This window comes from Lagenorhynchus albirostris, chromosome 7 (assembly GCF_949774975.1).
Source record: "Lagenorhynchus albirostris chromosome 7, mLagAlb1.1, whole genome shotgun sequence".
Taxonomy (NCBI): domain Eukaryota; kingdom Metazoa; phylum Chordata; class Mammalia; order Artiodactyla; family Delphinidae; genus Lagenorhynchus; species Lagenorhynchus albirostris.
Genome location: NC_083101.1, coordinates 74,382,996 through 74,396,070, shown reverse-complemented (window position 1 = coordinate 74,396,070; position 13,075 = coordinate 74,382,996). Strand labels below are relative to the sequence as shown.

The following is a 13,075-nucleotide window of genomic DNA, read 5'->3' as shown; positions in this document are numbered from 1 at the left end:
TGAACACTGAAGATCCAAGAATCAATAAGACAGGGACCCTGCCCTGAGACACTTCATCATCAGGAGGGAGAGTCATACCAGTCCCGCATACCAGTCCCGACAGTTTTACCACATTGTCGTAGGCATTATAAGGTACTTCCTTCTCCCACTTCTGTAATTTTCATGAGAATGGATTTTCTCTAAACAGGTTCTAACCTTTCTCTTCCCCTTTACTCACTTTGCCTCTGGAGAGATGATTCAACTTATATGATTCATAAATGTGGGAAGAAAACATTGATTATGCTTGGAGGCAGGGGAAACCAGCACTTCTGTACCCAGATGGATAAACCTCTCTAAACTGGGATTCAACAGTAGGAAAACCATCAGGTACTCATGCTAAGCTATATTTTCCATCTTGGCCTTTATCAATAATAAAGGTCATAGCTATTTTGCTCCCCCCCCTTTCATCATTCCTCGGTTTTATTTCCCAATTTGTTCAGAATCTGAGCAAGGAGGACGTGTGCTATTTATCGGAGACCCCTTGGAGACACCAGCATTTGGTGCATGGACTAGAATAGTAAAAACTAAAAATAAAAGACTTGAAATTAGGGGAAGCAAAACACACTCTGGAAAGGCTTTTGGTGAGGCAGGCTGTTGTGACCTTGGCAGTTTGCGGAGGCTTATATTTGGCTAGGGGGAGTTTTATAGTTGTGCTGTTTGCTTTTAACTGCTGTGGCCTGGGCAAGAGGCTTTAAACCAGTCAAGTATTTGGCGGTGGTAAAAGTGTATAGGGGCCCACATGAGTGCTGTGAGAACAGACTGGGCCGAGCCAGACAGCCTCATTGGGGGATGGTGGGCCATGGAGGTCTTAGTGAATACACACAGTGAAGGCAAGGATCCAGTCAAAGTATGCATGTCTTTTTCTTTTTTTTTTTAATTTGCATTTCTGATCACCACGTGCAGGCAAACAAGCAGAGGCATGGGCCTCTGAGCCTCAGTAAGAAAGGATTTCAGGCTGGAGCTACAGCTGGGGCTGAGGCAAAATGTTATTAGAGGAGAAGAGAGCCTCCCAGCCTTCTAGCCATGAGTGAACAGAACAATATTTGCTGCTTTGAGACCATAAGGCACCTGGCTTCTGGAGGGACCTCTGAACACTAAGGTGTTTGTGGATTTCAGTAGTCAGTGGAAGGGCCTAGGGAGGCAGGGCCTTGATGGGCTGCCCCAAATTCCATTCTGTATTTGGGGCCAAAGGTAAAAACGGAGGGACTGCAGTTAGATTGAAGTGGTTTCACCTGGCAAGAGGCCCCGCCCCTACGTGGTATCAAGTTCGCTCTGGGTTGGCTCTTATTTAGAACGCGAGGACTCTTCCTCACATGGCCTGTTTCTGAGGCAGAGAGAGCCACTGCGGAAGAGGTGCTGCAAATGCCCCCTCACACGGGAGCGAGGGTGCTGTATCATGAGGAAGAACCTACGTTCAACTTGAAACTGTGGAGGACGGAAACTGAGAGGTTTTACTAAACTCCATGGGAGAGGAAAACAAGACGAGACCTGGTGAGTAAGACTGCTACAATTGTAGGTTTCTCCATTTTTCTAGCTAACGCGTCTCTCTTTGAGAAGTGATAGGATGCATACATATAGACCCCCTTCCTCAATATTATAAGGGGAATAGTGCCAAAATGAATCTCTAAAAGAGATTTCTGGAGTTAAGTTCACAGGCTAAGAATTCTGAAAAAATTGACGTTGGCTGACTGACAACCAGATGAGGCTGAAGCCAGAACGTTCTCCATTTCTCCTCTTCCCTCTAGATATCATTGAGTCTCCGCTGTGGTCTTTGCAAATAGTACTGAATTCTGGGAACATAATTTTGAAATGATTCATTGAGTTTCTACTGTGGTCTTTGAAAATAGTACTGAAAAATTTTGAAGTTGTTTGGATTCGGTCATAAGATGAATTATCAGATTATATATATAATGTTTAATGTAAATTCTAAATTCTGGTTGTTAACTAAGACTTGTGTGTGGCCTTATTTCGTTTGGAATGACTGAAAGGTACTATAAGTCAGTGGCTAGGAATGCATCACGTCGTCAAAGGCTCTTCTCTTATTTGGAAGTCTGGCTTGCTCTTCTTGAAGTCAAAGCAGTTGAACAAACTGAGAAGACATCCACATTACCATTACAGATACGATATAATAAAAAGCATGCTGTGAGTTTATTTTAAAATTGAGTCTATGACTGCAGTCAGATTGCTCGCTGAGGATTTTAACACAGCTGAAATCCATTCTCTAGGGATATTCCTTTGTGTTTCCCTTGAAGATTCTACAACCGCTTCTTTGAGTATTGGAATAATATCTGTGTGTATTCTATTTTGTTTATGTCTTGCGTTGTGTACCAAATGCCTTCACTCATTAACCTATGCATTAATATTGTCTCTTTACTAGTTGGTTAAATGTTTTTCCATTTGTTTCTGTGTATTTGAAAACATGTGTTTCCACTTGCCCCTGGCGTCGATAACAGGCTGGGGCTGAGACTAAAACTTTCTGGGTCTATGTAGTCTTGCTTGAAAGTAGTAATAGGAATTAAGTGCTTACTGTGATTTTAAAATTGTAATATTTAAGGCACTAGAGTGGCAGAACTAGACAACATTGTGGCAAATATACTGTTCTTTGCTTCTTCTCTTTAATCAGAGGTATTTTAGTCTTTAAAAGCCAACAGCTGAGCAGGATATTTTCAGCGCCTTTGCAAGAAGGAAGTGACGCTTTTCAGTCTTACAGGCAGTGAAGTCCGTGAGCTGCTTCAGCTGCTTTTGGCAATGACAGTAAGCGTTAAAACTACAAACGAAAACGTTTTAAACGAAAGCTTTTTTGGTTTTAACAAAACGTGCTACTTGTTTTTGTTCCCTTAAAAAAAAAAGTTCTCTCCAAAGGATTGCATGTGGGATAGACTTTGTGTAAGACTCTTGTTACTTATTTCTTTTCTTTTGTTCTGATGAGGAGGGATGGGTCCCTGTAAATTTTAGACAGGAAACCTACATTTGCACCTCAGTTAATCCTTAGGTCGTTCTTGTTAGCAGAGCAGAAGTGCACCACTTTTCCAACAGAGGGCAGTGTGTATTTGCTAAACAACAGAGCTTTCAAGGTGTGGAAAACTGTCCTCTGCAAAGAACAGAAAGGACACCAGGAAACAATTTCTTTCTTTCAATTCTGCTTCTTCTGTAGTTTTGACTGCAGATGCCATTTTTTTTTTTTTTTTTGGTGAAAATTGTTAAAAAAAAAAAACAAAAAACAAAAAAAAACAAACCTTTTTCCTCTCACGTGTCCCTGACACCCAAGGAGGAAACGGAGAAAAGAAAGGCAAAATGCATAGAGTCCTCGGTACCATGCCCAACATATTACACATATTTGCCCATTGCTGTACCAGCCCCTCTTGATTCCTTTACCTGAACTTCCAGCCTTGAGATAAGAAAAGAGTCCATGACAGGCTCTATCAATGCTGGGATTCCTTTTGTACATTTCTGTGCATTTTGAATATTTCCTTGACAGAAAAGCAGCTTTGGAATAACTTGTGAAATAAAATTTGTATGTAAGCTTAAGTGTTAGTCACTTAAAAGATGCTCAGTTTGTCCACATAAGATGAGTTGTGAAACTACCTTCTTGGCCGGGAATTCTCATGAAATTGCAGTTGATGAATGTAAGGAAATGGATATTTATTGAATGTTTGTTTTGTGGCCGGAATTACAAACCTTGTACAGTTTATCCCATTTATTTTTTATTTTATTTTATTTTTTTAACATCTTTATTGGAGTATAATTGCTTTACAGTGGTGTGTTAGTTTCTGCTTTATAACAAAATGAATCAGTTATATATATACATATATCCCCACATCTCTTCCCTCTTGCGTCTCCCTCCCTCCCACCCTCCCTATCCCACCCCTCCAGGCGATCACAAAGCACCAAGCTGATCTCCCTGTGCTATGCGGCTGCTTCCCACTAGCTATCTACCTTACGTTTGGTAGTGTATATATGTCCATGCCTCTCTCTCGCTTTGTTACAGCTTACCCTTCCCCCTCCCCATATCCTCAAGTCCATTCTCTAGTAGGTCTGTGTCTATTCCTGTCTTACCCCTAGGTTCTTCATGACATTTTTTTCTCTTAAATTCCATATATATGTGTTAGCATACGGTATTTGATTTTCATGACATCTTTAAGAGGTGGACATTATGAATATTGTTTTATTGGGAAAGAGAGAGAGAGAGAGGTCAGGTGACCTCCTTAAACCACTTGGCCAGCAAATGGCAGAGCTAGGAATTTAACTTGGGGCTCTTTGATGTCAAAGGCGGGGTTCATTCTGAATTCCCCACTTTCTCGTCTTTATTAACCCTCTGCTAAAGGGCTGGTTCTGGGAATTCTTGAGTACTTGTGCTATCGCAATTTGGAATCATAGAAAACCTTGACTCAACATGTTAAACCTACCATACACATGTAGGGTAGTCAATCATTCTCTTCTCAGTGTATTTTTTTAGTTTGCCCTTAAGAAATATGTTCTTTTCATGGCCTCTTTTCTGGTATGCCTGGATGAAAAGGCCATATAGGCAAAAGAAAAAGTTAATATGAGGAAATTGATGTTCAGCACATGGACCGAGAGGTGCTCTGTTCATATACAGGTCTTCCTCGAGTTTTGTAAGCTGACAATATCCAAAATGGAAAATACATTTAAAACACCTAACCTGTTGAATATCAGAGCTTAGCCTAGCCCACCTTAAATGTGCTCATCAGAGCACTTACGTTAGCCTACAGTTGGGCAAAATCGTCTCACACAAAGCCTATTTTGTAATGAAGTGTTGAATATCTCATGTAGTTGACTGAGTACTGTATTGAAAATGAAAAACAGAATGGTCATCTGGGTACAGAATGTTTGTAAAGGTATCAGTCGTTACCCTCATGATCGTGTGGCTGGCTGGGAGCTGCGACTGCCACTGACAAGCATCACGAGAGAGGACCACGGCATAGTCCCTAGCCTGGGAAAAATCTTAAGCTTTTTCTATCCTTTATGGTTCCTGTGTGGTTAGAGAAGCAATGGTATACTAGAGGGAAGGGAAGATATGTCCTGAAGGACTGCTTCTAAAGGAATAGTATCTCGACCACTTGGAAGAAAGAAGCAGCGAAAGAGGAGGCCAGTGGCAGAACCACTGAAAATTCTTGAGCAGGAAGCTGGTGAGCAAGTGAGCACAGACCAGGAGGACTCAAGCTTCAGAAAGAAATCAGTAGGACCTCAGACATCCTCATCAGACGCCAGCCCATCAGACAGAGTGGGTGCAGATTGCATTAGCCTCTCCATGATTTGAATTTCTTTCCCCTAAGCACAGCAGTCTGCCTCTTGAAGGGTATTCCTATTGGCATAGAGAGCCTCTTGCCTTTTCCTTTCCATTTTCCTTTCATAATGAGTAAACACAGAGGTCCAGGCAGTCAGAGGTGGAAGCCAAACACAAGTGTTTTCAGAAAGCCTCTGGAATAAACACTGAAGTGCTGTATTTCATAACCCTACGCAAAACTGACAGTAGCCAGCTGTTGTCTGAGCTAAACACCATCCTACAGAGCCAAGAGCCAAGAGCCACGAGGCAAAAGGGAGAAAGTGAAAATAACTCCTCTTCTACTGAACCACAGATGACAGATTAGCCAAAAAGGACCCTGGAGGAAGCAAAAGTCAATGAGGCAAAAGTCCTTGCAAATGACCCCTGCTTGCTCCCCTTTACCTCTCCAGAAATCAACCACCCAAATGGCCTTTTACTGGTGCAGCATCTGAATGCAGTCTCTTCCATCATGATTCTGCGTAGTTATTTGGAATCTTGCAATAATTGGATCTCATATCACTAAACTTCTCCAAATGTTGGGCTTTTACTTATGGTTTTTTTGTTTTTTTTTTTATGGTTTTTCCCTTACCCGATTTTCTGTATTTCCATCTCTTCACCCCTTTTACTCCCTCACAATATGATAAGTAAGAAGGACTTAACGACCCTTGTCCTCACTCTTATGTAGTCTGCTGTCAGAAAAAAATTTCTCAGGCTCTGGAAGGCTTTCTAGACTAACCCTGTGAGCAGCTCTTCCCAGAAAATAGAAATTGACCATTTTTTAAAATGGGAGTCCTGGTTGGTAATAGAGGGAACTCTGAATGAGAATGTTGTTTGGCCCAAGGTAAAGAACGATGAATTTCAAGGCTCTTTTTTGATCTTAGTTGTAGTAAGAGTAGACGTGTGTCCTAGGCAAGCATTTTATTAAAACACCATAAAGTTTATTTTCTGGGTGTGTGTGTGAGGTGTACGTAAAGGTACATCTGGGAGCTGATGTAGGAAAAAGTTTGAAAGCTAGATTGTCATGTGTAGTAAGGTAGCATCATTTTGAATCCATTCCTGCGAAGAGGAGACAGAGGCTTGTGAGGCCTTGAAATGTAGAGGAGGGACTTCCCTGGTGGCGCAGTGGTTAAGAATCGGCCTGCCAATTCAGGGGACATGGATTCGAATCCTGGTCCGGGAAGATCCCACATGCCACGGAGCAACTAAGCTCATGTGCCACAACTACTGAGCCTGCACTCTAGAGCCTGCGAGCCACAGCTACTGAGCCTGCGTGCCACAACTACTGAAGCACACACACTAGAGCCTGTGCTCCACAATAAGAGAAGCCACCGCAATGAGAAGCCTGCGCACCGCAACAGAGTAGACCCTGCTTGCCGCAACTAGAGAAAGCCTGTGCGCAGCAACAAAGACCCAATGTAGCCAAAGAATAAATACAAACAAACAAACAGAAATGTAAAGGAGAAGGAGCTGTGTCTTTAAAGATGGGGTCTACAATATGGTAAGAGACTGGGACTTAGTAAAAAGTATGTCTCTTAAGCCATAATCCTGTGTTGACTCCGGCCAAGGAATATTCGGAGAGTGTTATCTGATGTTGACTTTCAAGTTGGTTACTATTCTGTGCTCTGGACCAGTCACCCTATGATGTCTTTGAAACCTTCAATACAAGTTCACTGTGTACATCTGCCTTAGAGGGGTGATGCTTTGATGGATGCAAAGAGGGACAATAGACAAGTGTAAGTTACCATGGGTCAGAAAGAGGAAAACAGGCACAGGAGCAGGGACAATGGGAAAGTGCTGAGAAATCATTGAGTGCAGAAATTCATAAAGAGAAGTGATGAGAACAAAGAACCCCACTCTCACCCCAAATCCACAGATACTCCAAGAGAGTATAGACCATACCATAGTACCTGGAATGGGGAGACCAATTCATTTTGTTTAGTTATTAAGGATAAAAAGGACCTCTGAGGGCTGTGGATATCTGATTATATTCGTTTGCCCTTTTATGTTGAATTCAATTGAGTTTTGTGTGATGACATTTTTTTTTTTAGCTTGACATGTAGTTGTTTATCAGCTCCATATTTGCTCTGCTGAATGTTGATCTAAATTAAGTTGGAGCTTAAACTTAAGGTGATTTTTAGTTTGATTATCATTTAATTTTCAGGCAGACATTTAGCCCTTGCTTTGCATTTTAATGGAGAAATGTTGAGATTTTTTTAAAGTCAGGAATATCCACTTAAAATTTTTAATATGCTTCAGTTTATCTTTTAACACCTGGTAGTACAGGAAGTGTGCACATCCTAGAAAAGAAGTGGGTGAGAGGACAAGGATGGAAGTTTATAAATCATCAATATATGACACTTGACAACTCAGTTTTTTTATAAATTTATTTATTGATTTATTTTTGGCTGCGTTGGGTCTTTGATTTATGCGGGCTTTCTCTAGTTGTGGCGAGCGGGGGCTACTCTTCGTTGCGGTGCTCGGGCTTCTTATTGCAGTGGCTTCTTTTGTTGCGGAGCACAGGTTCTAGGTGCGTGGGCTTCAGTAGTTGTGGCACGTGGGCTCAGTAGCTGTGGCTCGTGGGCTCTAGAGCACCGGCTCACTAGCTGAGGTGCACGGGCTTAGTTGCTCCGCGGCATGTGGGATCTTCCTGGACCAGGGCTTGAACCCCCTTTCCTGCATTGGCAGGCAGATTCTTAACCACTGCACCACCAGGGAAGTCCTGACGACTCGTATTTTTTAATTCAGAAAGTATGTAAAAGTAAATTTAAGAGTTAATTTGAGCAAACATTGGTTCAAATTGGGCAGCATCCAATCTAGCAGATAGAAAGGAGTACCATGGAGCTGTACAAAATGAAAGGCCTTTATAGGCAGAAAGGAGCGAGAACAAGGGAGTTACACTAGGAAAGTCAGGTTGGTTATTACAAGATTGCTTTAGGGGGTAGCAGGGGTCCCTCTGGCAGATTACCTAACTAATGCTGGCCAGGCGATTCCTAACTGACTGGTTTAAGATTCCATTTCTGGGGGCCCCAAAACTGTAACTAAATCTCAATTTGGCTATGTGGGGCTTAGCATAAGCAACTCCATTTTAGGCCCATGGTGGTGTTTTTTTCTGTGAATTCATGTGCACACATACGTCATATCCTTTGTAGACATGGGCACTTCCAGGTAAAGGAAGGCTGCTCGAAGGTTTCTCCCCATTCTCCTCCTCTTCCCTCCTCTCTGCTTGAAGGGAATCAGGTTGTCAAGTCAGAGCATCCTAAAATTCAAATTTCTGTTTTACACCTTACTTGCTATGTGACCTTTGGCATATTTCTTCAGTTTTCTCATCTCACAGTTTACTCACTTGTGGAATCAAAGTAAAAACACTGTGCAAAGTTTTTGTAAAGAGTAAATTAGGGAGGAGTTGTGGGTTGTTGAAAAGAATAAATCAAATGAAATATTATATACCATTACTAGAATAATGGCAGAAGCCATATGTTCCCATATCTCCTTTTTGTCTTAATCAGTTTCCTTTTTTTCCTCTGCTTATTACTATTATATTAAGAATGGATCACTTTCTCCTTGAGAAAGCCTTTGGGTCTGTAAGTACTAAAAATTCTCAGGGCAAAGTGGAAAGGGGAGGCTCTAGTCTTTTAACTCATCGAAATTTAAAATTGGACAGATGGGAATAGAAGATCATCTCATCCAAACTCTCTCTCTCTCTCTCTCTTTCTCCTTCCTCTTCTGAGCAGTGAGTTGTTTAAATGAGATCTGACTGGAGCAACTGGTGGGATGTGTGGGGTGCGGACAGAGTAGAGTCTCACTGCTCAGCTTCCACTTTATTTGCTGAAGGGTCTAAGGTAACCCCACCCCCCAAACCTTATATTAATCTGAAAAATGACCCATCTCATCCAAACTCTCTGATTTTTCAGATGAGGCACGTATTGTAGATTTTTCGTTTCCAATTTCGATGATTTCCAGTCCTCAAAATTTAGGGCGTCCAGCCTGATTGGAAATTGTCAACTTTGACCTTTCAACTTGAACATACCACACCTTGAAAAACCTCATCAATAATGGCTGGATCTGCAGGTGTTCGCAATCTCTGGGACTGCAGTCCAGATTCTAGGGCAGCAGAGAGGAGCCAGTGACCTCACCAGTGGTTTATCAAACCACCTCAGTTTTATTCTGGCATTTAATCTGCTACAGAAGCCATTTATTATTTCATCTTCCTGAGTAACGTGGACACTGCCACTTAATTAACTCACCATTTGACTGCATGTTTAAAACTGTCAGGTGGGAAGTAAATTTAGTGCTGTCTTATGATTAATAAAACGCTAAAGTCTCATTTTGTGAGAGCCAAGTAGCTGGCACCTGAACAAAAGCTGCCAGGTTTGTTGATTGATATTTGCCTTATATAATTATATGGACTGGCAGGAAAAATGCTGCATTTATTCTTTTTATATATTTGTTTTTAAAGCAAGTCATTGTGTGTGTGTCAGGGGCTTCGTGTGGTTGGTTAAGCTTAGGAGTATATCTTACCTTAACAGATGAAATGAATGATTGTGCCCTTTAGCAGGTATACTTTGTTGAAAAGAAATATTTCGGGGTCCTGGAATCGATCACTGCGTGTTTATCGAGTGATTATTCATGCTAGGTGCAGACCTAGGCTCATTTACTTATGTTGTTCCAACTAAACTTCCAAGAAATCTGAGAAATAAGCATTGTTCTTCCCATATTACAGATCAGGAAACAAAGCTCTGAGATGTTTAGTTGTTTGCGCAAGGTCACATACCTAATATTGACAAAGAGGAGATTGAAATACAGAGATATTTATGTCTAAAATCAGTACTTCTGTTTATTCCAGTGGGAGAGTTGTTTTGATTAAACCCAGTGAAATTGTTATGCTTTTGCAGCAAATACACTTTGCTTTGTCATTGTTTTTTTCTCCTGCTTCATGGCCCCCCCACAAAGGGATTTGTGTTGGGGATCCCCAAGACCACTTCTATGTTGGGTGATTTGCTAGAAAGACACATAGGACTCGGCATGTAGTTGCACACATGGCTAAGATTTATCACGATGCAAGGATACAAAGCAAGATAAGCGAAGGATTGAAGGATAATGGCGCATGGGCAGAGTCTGGAGAAAACCCGACAGAAGCTTCCAAGAGTCCTCTCCCAGTGGAGGCACTGGGATGCATTCAATTCCTCCAGCAATGAGTTGTGACAGTGTGTGAAGTGTTGTCCACCAGGAAAGCTCATTAAAGACTCAGCACCCAGTGTTTTTTGGGGACTAGTTACAAAGGTGCTCTGACATGTATCAAAATTCCAGGAGAGTGAGTGTTCAGCATAAACCACATTGTTTGCACAACTTAGGCACAGTGAGCTGCTCTTAGTGTTTAAAGAAAGTTTTATATCCGAGTAGGGAACTGTTTGCCAATCAAGTTCCCAATGCGGGTTAAGGGCCAAGTTTATAAGCAGGCCATTCTAAGGACAGCAGTCTCAGGGTTACTATGTTAACTCTTATTTACACAGGATTCAAATAATCTCATTGAATGACCCCCAGTTAAACTATTATGTCATTTGTAATTCTTGAAATTTAATCAGAAAAGGAGTAAGGCTTATGCCTTGGAGTACTGAAAGGGACATGATGTATGTCAGAAATATGCCAAAACAGCATTCATTTAGGGATTTTTTTCCCTTCCTTTATGTATTTACTCTTGAAGTATTTACTGAATACTTAACTGTGTTAGGAAATGGCAGAGCATAGTGATGAGGGCCATAGGCTCTGAATCCAAATTACTGGGTTTAAATTCTAGTTCTGCCATTCAAGAGTTACATGACCTTAGGCAAGGTTCTTAACTTTTCTGTGGTCAGGTTTTCTTATCTGTATAATGGGTGCCTGCCTTGTAAGATTAGGGAAGATAAGTTAATAGGCTGTCTGGTACATGGTAGCTGCTATAATAGAACATGGATGATACAGGCAAACAAGCATGAAATTACCTTACAGAGTGATAGCTGCTTCAGTGGGTAAAATTTTAGATGCTATGAGAGCACACGGGAGAAACTGTATACAGTCTGGAGGAAGATAAGTGGAGATCTGAGAGAAGGGAGACAGATGTTGGAAGTGGAGGGAGATGATACCAGGCCAAAGGAACATCACAGGCAAAAGGCATTGAAATGAGAGTGGAACGAGGAGAGGGAGAATTGTGTATCTGAATAAATGAAGGAATAAATGGTATGTCTGGAAGAGAGATGAACTTGTAGAGATAAGCAGGGACCATATAATGAAGAGCCTTGCAAGTCCCATTAGGGAATTTTTACTTGCTTGAGGGAATTTTTACTTGGCCTGTGACTAACGAGGAGTCCTGGGGGGGACTGAACTTGGGGACAGCACCCTTTGGAAACACAAGTCAGCATGATCTTGCTGGAAATTTCTTCTATATATGTGACTCCCTTACTGAAGATTGCATTGGCAGCTTCCCTCATCAAAAGACAGTGATGACTCCTCTCCCTTGGCACTTCCTCTCTGGATAGAGATCAGGAACATTCTGGGCTGGGTTGAGACAGTTTTAGGGCCTGCCAACAATAGATCAGATCTGTTTTAATCTGCCTTACCCTATGAGAATTCTGGACGTGAGAATTATAAAAGGACAGAATGGGGACATTTGATTTTAGTCACGTCTAGCAAAAGTAGCAAAGGAAACCACCTCTAAACACTAATACTTACGTCAGTGCACACCTAACTGCAGCACAGTCCAGCCTTAGACTGGAGTCTAGTGAAAGGTTATAACCATGATTTAGGGGGATGTTTTGATTCTGTGTTTTCTTGGCCTCCTAAATTTTTTGACTGATGGTTTATTCCATTTTCTTTCCATATGCTTCTCCTTTTACTGGTCATCTCTTTATACTTTGCTATTTGCTTTTAAAGTTTTGCTCACACACAGACACATACAGGAAATGATTTATAATGAGAACACCAGCCATAATAATGGATATGCCATTATTTGTGCAGTAAAGGGAAGTGGAAATAAGTAATTTCCTGCTGCTTTTGCTGATTTTTACTTAGGTAATATTGCCACTTGTCTGTAAGATACATTCTTCCATTTGGTGCTAAGTAAAAATGTCATCTTAAGCTAACTTTATACAACATATAACCGTTAAACTAAAATTTCTAATTGCTTTTTTTTTAACATCTTTATTGGAGTATGATTGCTTTACACTAATTGCTTTTTATGTGAGGCCACTGCAGTACTTCTTAGGCAAAAGTGTTCTCACCCAAGGCTCCACACTTTAGAAGGGTCCTTTATGTTTGTCTCTGTCTCTCTGTCTGTCTGTCTGTCTGTCTGTCTGTCTGTCTCTCTGTCTGTCTCTCTGTCTGTCTCTCTGTCTGTCTCTCTGTCTGTCTCTCTGTCTGTCTCTCTGTCTGTCTCTCTCTCTGTCTCTCTCTCTGTCTCTCTCTCTCTCTGTCTCTCTCTCTCTCTCTCTCTCTCTCACACACACACATTTATTGAGGGATACACAAGTAACTCGGTCAGTTGGCATAGAGAAGCCTACAGTGCCAAGCATTTGATCTCATGTTTAGCACTGGCCAGCCAGGGTAAATCTTCTCCCCATCTTTTGTCCTATGTCTTTGAAATAAAAGGTAACTGAGTAAATACAGTGAATGTGGGTTGGTCTGCTGCTGATGGTGCAGATGGAACTTGCTGCAAAGATTGAAGCAATGGAAGCACTTTAATAGATAAAAGACGAATCAGTATAAGTGTCAGCTTTTCCT

General features: G+C 41.4%; 1 long non-coding RNA gene across 1 annotated transcript in view; it reads left to right on the top strand.

Annotated features, from left to right (window-relative positions):
• Positions 1-259: 259 nt before the first annotated feature.
• LOC132522943 (uncharacterized) overlaps positions 260-13,075 on the top strand; it is a 193,548-nt gene continuing 180,732 nt past the window's right edge. Inside the window, exons 1-2 of the long non-coding RNA XR_009541384.1 lie at positions 260-366; positions 1,332-1,530. This is a non-coding gene — a long non-coding RNA (uncharacterized LOC132522943). The remainder of the gene's footprint in view (positions 367-1,331; positions 1,531-13,075) is intronic.